The sequence below is a fragment of the Mustela lutreola genome, chromosome 17 (genome assembly GCF_030435805.1).
Source record: "Mustela lutreola isolate mMusLut2 chromosome 17, mMusLut2.pri, whole genome shotgun sequence".
Classification (NCBI taxonomy): Eukaryota; Metazoa; Chordata; class Mammalia; order Carnivora; family Mustelidae; genus Mustela; species Mustela lutreola.
Window position 1 is genome coordinate 183,038 of NC_081306.1, and position 7,979 is coordinate 191,016.

Here is a 7,979-nt window from a genome sequence, read left to right on the forward strand (position 1 = left end):
CCCAGAATCACCCATCCCTCCACCCCCTCCCTTCCAAGACCCTCAGTTTGTTTCTAAGAGTCCACAGTCTCTCATGGCTCATCTCCCCCTCTGATTTTCCCCAATTCATTTTTCTTTTCCTTCTACTAATGTCCTCCATGTTATTCCTTATGCTCCACAAGTAAGTGAAACCATATAATTGAGTCATTCTGCTTGACTTATTTCACTCAGCATAATCTCCTCCAGTCCCATCCACGTTGCTACAAAAGCTGGGTATACATCCTTTTTGATAGCTGAGTAATATTCCATTGCATATATGGACCATATCTTCTTTATCCATTTGTCTATTGAAGGGCATCTTGGCTCTTTCCACTGTTTGGCTATTGTGGGCATTGCTGCTATGAACATTGGAGTACCTATGGCCCATCTTTTCACTACATCTGTATCTTTGAGGTAAATACCCAGTAGTACAGTTGAAGGGTCATAGGATAGCTCTATTTTTAATTTTTTGAGGCATTTCCACACTATTTTCCAAAGTGGCTGCACCAGCTTGCAATCCCAACAGTGTAAGAGGGTTCCTCTTTCTCCACATCCTCTCCAACACTTGTTGTTTCCTGCATTGTTAATCTTTGCCATTCTAAGTGGTGTAAGATTGTATCTCAGTGTGGTTTCGATTTGAATTTCCCTGATGGCTAATGATGATGAACACTTTTTCATGTGTCTGTTAGCCATTTGTGTGTCTTTATTGGAGAATTATCTGTTCATGTCTCCTGCCCATTTTTTGACATGATTATCTGCTTTTTGGGTGTTGAGTTTGAAAGTTCTTTATAGATCTTGGATATCAGCCCTTTTTCTGTAGTGTCATTTGCAAATATCTTCTCCCATTCTGTGGGTTGCCTCTTTGTTTTGTTGAATGTTTCTTTTGCTGCGCAGCTTTTTATCTTTTAAAAACAATTTTTTTTTATTTATTTGACAGACAGAGATCACAGGCCGAGAGGGAGGCAGGGAGGGGGGAGCAGACTCGCTGCTGAGCAGAGAGCCCGATGTGGTGCTCAGTCCCAGGACCCTGGGATCATGACCTGAGCCAAAAGCAGAGGATTTAACCCACTGAGCCACCCAGGCGCCCTCACAACTTTTTATCTTGATGAAGCCCCAAAACTTCATTTTTTTTTTTTTAACTGGGTGTTAACTAACTGGAATTTTATTTTTAAGTTTCTTGTTAGTGTTCCAGAATTCATTGTTTATGCACCACTCCCAGTGCCCCATGCAATCCGTGCCCTCCACAATCCCCACCACCTGGTACCCGACCTCGCATGCCCCTCCTCTCCAAAACCCTCATTAGTTCCTCAGAGTCCACAGTCTCTCATGGCTCGTCTCCCCCTCCAACTTCCCCCAACTCTCTTCTGTCCATCTCTGCATGTCCTCAGTGTTGTTACTTGTGCTCGCTTTCATTCCCCTTGCCTTTGAAGATGTGTCTTGAAAGAAGCTGCTGTGGCTGATGTCGAAGAGGTTACTGCCTAGGTCGTCCTCTAAGATTTTGATGGATTCCTGCAACACGTTGAGGTCTTTCATCCATTTAGAGTTCATCTTTGTGTACGGTGTCACAGAATGTTCGAGTTTCATTCTTCTATACGTAGCTGTCCAATTTTCCCAGCACCAGTTATTGAAGAGACTGTCTTTTTTTGACTGTATACTTTTTCCTGCTTTGTTGAAGATTATTTGACCATAGAGTTGAGGGTCTGTATCTAGGCTCTCTACTCTGTTCCACTGGTCTATGTGTCTGCTTTTGTGCCAGTAACGTGCTTTCTTGGTGATCACAGCTTTGTAGTAAAGCTTGAAGTGAGGCAACTTGATGCCCCCAACTTTGGCTTTCCTTTCCGTTTTCTTGGCGATTCAGGGTCTTTCTGGTTCCATACAAATTTTAGTATTGTTTGTTCCAGCACTTTGTAAAATGCTGTTGGTGTTTTTTTTTAATTTTTTATTTTTTATAAACATATAATATATTTTTAACCCCAGGGGTACAGGTCTGTGAATCACCAGGTTTACACACTTCACAGCACTCACCAAAGCATATACCCTCCCCAATGTCCATAATCCCACCCTCCCTTCTCCCAAGCCCCCTCCCCCCAGCAACCCTCAGTTTGTTTTGTGAGATTAAGAGTCACTTATGGTTTGTCTCCCTCCCAATTCCATCTTGTTTCATTGATTCTTCTCCTACCCCCTTAACCCCCCATGTTGCATCTCCACTTCCTCATATCAGGGAGATCATATGATAGTTGTCTTTCTCCGATTGACTTATTTCGCTAAGCATGATACCCTCTAGTTCCATCCACATTGTCGCAAATGGCAAGATTTCATTTCTTTTGATGGCTGCATAGTATTCCATTGTGTGTATATATACCACATCTTCCTTATCCATTTATCTGTTAATGGACATCTAGGTTCTTCCCATAGTTTGGCTATTGTGGACATTATTGCTATAAACATTTGGGTGCACGTGGCCCTTTGGATCACTACTTTTGTACCGTTAGTGTAAATACCCAGTAGTGTGATGGTTGGGCTGTAGGGTAGCTCTATTTTCAACTTTTTAAGGAACCTCCATGGTGCCTTCCGGAGTGGCTGCACCAGCTTGCATTCCCACCAACAGTGTAGGAGGGTTCCCCTTTCTCCACATCCTCTTCAACATCTGTCATTTCCAGTCTTCTTAATTTTAGCCATTCTGACTGGTGTGAGATGATATCTCATTGTGGTTTTGATTTGTATTTCCCTGATGCCAAGTGATGTGGAGCACTTTTTCATGTGTCTATTGGCCATCTGGATGTCTTCTTTGCAGAAATGTCTGTTTATGTTCTCTTCCCATTTCTTTTCTTTTAATTTTACTTATTTATTTGACAGACAGATATCACAAGTAGGCAGAGAGGCAGGCAGAGAGAGAGAGGGGGAATCAGGCTCCCCGGCGAGCAGAGAGCCTGATGTGGGGCTTGATCCCAGGACTCTGAGATCATGACCTGAGCTGAAGGCAGAGGCTTAACCCACTGAGCCACCCAGGCGCCCCAACCTCTGCCCATTTCTTGATTGGATTATTTGTTCTTTGGGTGTTGAGTTTGGTAAGCTCTTTATAGGTTTTGGAATCTAGCCCTTTATCTGATATGTCATTTGTGAATATCTTCTCCCATTCTGTCAATTGTCTTTTGGTTTTGTCGACTGTTTCCTTTGCTGTGCAAAATATTTTGATCTTGATGAAGTCCAGATAGTTCATTTTTGCCTTTACTTCCTTGCCTTTAGCTATATCTCTAGGAATAAGTTGATATGGCTGAGGCCAAAGAGATTGCTGTCTGTGTTCTCCTCAAGGGCTTTGATGGATTCCTTTCTCACATTGAGGTCTTTTATCCATTTTGAGTCTATTTTTGTGTGTGGTGTAAGGAAATGGCTCAGTTTCATTCTTCTGCATGTGGTTGTCCAATTTCCCCAGCATCATTTACTGAAGAGACTGTCTTTTTTCCATTGGACATTCTTTTCTGCTTTGACCATAGAGTTGAGGATCTATTTCTGGGCTCTCTATTCTCTTCCACTGATGTATATGTCTGTTTTTGTGCCAGTACCATACTGCCTTGATGATGACAGCTTTGTAATAGAGTTTGAAGTCTGGAATTGTGGCGCCACCAACTTGGGCTTTCTTTTTCAACATTCTGCTGGCTATTCAGGGTCATTTCTTATAACATATAAATTTTAGGATTATTTGTTCCATTTCTTTGGAAAAAAGGGGGGATGGTATTTTGATAGGGATTGCCTTAAATGTGTAGATTGCTTTAGGTAGCATAGACATTTTCACAATATCTGTTCTCCCAACCCATGAGCATGGAACGTTTTTCTATTTCTTTGTGTCTTCCTCAATTTCTTTCATGAGAATTTTATAGTTTTCTGGGTACAGATTCTTTGCCTCTTTGCTTAGGTTTATTCCTAGGTATTTTATGGTTTGGGGTGAAATTGTAAATGGGATCAACTCCTTAATTTCTCTTTCTTCTCTCTTGCCGTTGGTGTATAGAAATGCAACTGATTTCTGTGCATTGATTTTATATCCTGACACTTTACTGAATTCCTGTATGAGTGCTAGCAGTTATAGAGTGAAGTCTTTCTGGTTTTCCACATAGAGTATCATATCATCTGCAAAGAGTGAGACTTTGACCCCTTCTTTGCTGATTCCAATGCCTTTCATTTCTTTTTGTTTTCTGATTGCTGAGGCTAGGACTTCTAGTACTTTGTTGAATAACAGTGGTGATAATGGACATCTCTGCCATGTTCCTGACCTTAGTGGAAAAACTCTCATGTTTTCCCCATTGAGAATGATATTCACTGCTGGTTTTTCATAGATGGCTTTGCTGATTTTGAGGTATGTACCCTCTATCCCTACACTGTGAAGAGTTTTGACCAAGAAAGGATGCTGTACTTTGTCAAATGCTTTTTCAGCATCTATCATCATCTATTGAGAGTATCATATGGTTCTTGACTTTGCTTTTATTAAGGTATTGTATCACATTGATTGATCTGTGGATGTTGAACCAAACTTGAAGCCCAGGAATAAATCCTACTTTGTCGTGGTGAAAATCTTTTAATGTACTGTTGGATCCTATTGGCTAGTATTTTGGTGAGAATTTTCACATCTGTGCTCATCAAGGATATTGTTCTGTAACTCTCCTTTTTGATGGGGTCCTTGTCTGGTTTTGGGATCAAGGTAATGCTGGCCTCATAAAATGAGTTGGAAGTTTTCCTTCCATTTCAATTTTTTGGAACAGTTTCAGGAGAATAGGAATTAATTCTTCTTTACATGTTTGGTAGAATTCCCCTGGGAAGTTATCTGGCCCTGGGCTCTTGTTTTTTGGGCGATTTTTGATGACTGCTTCACTGTCCTTGTTGGTTATGCGTCTGTTCCGGTTCTCTATCTCATCCTGGTTCAGTTCTAGTAGTTTCTACGTCTCTAGGAATTTCTTCCAGGTTGTCAAACTTGCTGGCATATAGTTGCTCATAATATGATCTTATGTTTATTTGTATTTCTTTGGTGTTAGTTGAGATCTCTTCTCTTTCATTCATGATTTTATTTATTTGGGTCCTTTCTTTTTTTCTTTTTGATAGGCCTGCCCAGAGGGTTATCAATTTTAGTAATTTTTCCACAATGAGATACCACCTTACACCAGTTAGAAAGGCCAAAATTAGCAAGACAGGAAACAACATGTGTTGGAGAGGTTGTGGAGAAAGGGAAACCCTCTTACACTGTTGGTGGGAATGCAAGTTGGTGCAGCCACTTTGGAGAACAGTGTGGAGATTCCTCAAGAAATTAAAAATAGAGCTTCCCGATGACCCTGCAATTGCACTCCTGGGTACTTACCCCAAAGATACAGATGTCGTGAAAAGAAGGGCCATCTGTACCCCAATGTTCATAGCAGCAATGGCCACGGTCGCCAAACTGTGGAAAGAACCAAAATACCCTTCAACGGACGAATGGATAAGGAGGATGTAATCCATATACACTATGGAGTATTATGCCTCCATCAGAAAGGACAAATACCCAACTTTTGTAGCAACATGAACAGGACTGGAAGAGATTATGCTGAGTGAAATAAGTCAAGCAGAGAGAGTCAATTATCATATGGTTTCACTTATTTGTGGAGCATAACAAATAGCATGGAGGACATTGGGAGATGGAGAGGAGAAGGGAGTTGGGGGAAATTGGAAGGGGAGGTGAACCATGAGAGACTATGGACTCTGAAAAACAATCTGAGAGGTTTGAAGTGGCGGGGGGGGGGGGAGGTTGGGATACCAGGTAGTGGGTATTATAGAGGGCACAGATTGCATGGAGCACTGGGTGTGGTGCAAAAATAATGAATACTGCTATGCTGAAAATAAATAAAAAATAAATTTAAAAAAAAGAAGCAAGATGCCCTTCAACAGATGAATGGATAAGGAAGATGTGGTCCATATACACTATGGAGTATTATGCCTCCATCAGAAAGGATGAATACTAAACTTTTGTATCAACACGGAGAGGACTGGAAGAGATTATGCTGAGTGAAACAAGTCAAGCAGAGAGAGTCAATTATAATATGGTTTCACTTATTTATAGAGCATAACAAATAACATGGAGGACAAAGGGAAATGGAGAGGTTAAGGGAGTTGAGGGAAATTGGAAGGGGAGGTAAACCATGAGAGACTAAGGACTCTGAAAATCAATCTGAGGGTTTTGAAGGGGCAGGGGTTAGAGGGTGGGGGAACCAGGTGGTGGGTGTGAAAGAAGGCACGGATTTCTGGAGCACGGTGCTGTGTGGTGCTCTTACACCGCCTCTTTGTTTTTTAGACTGTTTCCTTTGCTGTGCATGAGCTTTTGATCTTGATGAAGTCCCAAAAGTTCATTTTCACTTTTGTTTCCTTTGCTTTTGGAGACATATCTTGAAAGAAGTTGCTGTGGCCTATGTCGAAAAGGTTACTGCCGATGTTATCCTCTAGGATTCTGATGGATTCCTGCCTCATGTTGAGATCTTTTATCCATTTTGAGTTTATCTTTGTTTATGGTGTAAGGGAATGGTCAAGTTTCATTCTTCTACAAATAGCTGTCCAATTTTCCCAGCACCAATTATTGAAGAGACTGGTGTTTTTTTCCCACTGGATATTTTTTCCTGCTTTGTTGAAGATGATTTGGCCATAGAGTTGAGGGCCAATATCTGGGATCTCTACTCTGTTCCACAGGTCTAGGTGTCTCTTTTTATACCAGTACCATGCTGTCTTGGTGATCACAGCTTTGTAGTAAAGCTTGAAATTAATCAACGTGAGGCTCCCAGTTTTGTTTTTCTTTTTCAACATTTTCTTAGCAATTTGGGGTCTCTTCTGGATCCATACAAATTTTAGGACTGTTTGCTTCAGCTCTTTGAAAAATGCCAGTGGAATTTTGATCAGAATGGCATTGGAAGTATAGATTGCTCTAGGCAGTATAGACATTTTAACAATGTTTATTCTTCCTATCCATGAGCATGGAATGGTCTTCCATCTTTTTGTGTCTTCTTAAATTTCTTTCATGAGTGTGTTTCTAATTAGAACATCCACATGGCCCGGAGATGGCAGCAACAGTGGGATCACTTCAGGGCAGGGAATGACGTGATATGTGTTGACACCCAGCTCAGTAACAGACATAATAGTAACAATGACCATATTGGGGACAGCAGATCTCTGATATAGGACTTCAAAGTGCCTGCCAGTCACTAACCTCATGCAAACAATGTCCCCTTCACTGCCTCCTAGGATTTGTAAGAAGCACCAGTGTACTGGTTCACTCAAATGACCTTTCCACCAGAGGCCTTTTTCTTGCCCCATCCCCATCTGCCACAGCTCCATTAGCTTCCCATCAGTGACAGCTTTGAGAATTAAGTGAGTAGAATAAGAAGCCAGGTTACCCCAATATAGGGATGTAATAGCCTTCCCTTTATTTAACATTCTTGTCCTGGCCCCAGGATTCAGGGCTGGCCAGCATCCACCATTGGTTAGGGGACACCATGGGCATCATTATACAGGATCTACATCCCTAAAAGGCCTTAATTTTAGATCTTTGACTTATTTCCCAATAAAGGTACATACATTGGTTTTAACGACACATGTTTATTTGTTAAGGCCAACATTTAAATACTGGCACTAAATACCTAATGACATTTAAATTTAAATTAAATAAAAAAATTTATAATTATGTCTCAGCATTTCTTCATTTACTATATTTGCAATCTCAAAATATGGAAGTGCCCTGGTCCTCTTGATCTCTGAGAGATGCTAGAGCTAGGTGAGCCAAGTGGCATTGAGTCAATACTCTGCTGGAGTTCTTTTTTTTTTTTTTTTTCTATGAGACCAGTATTACCTTTATTCAATATCAGAAAAACCCCTATAAAAAGAATTACAGACCAATATCTCCGATGAACATGGATACAAAAATTCTCAACAAGATACCAGCAAATCAAATCAAACAG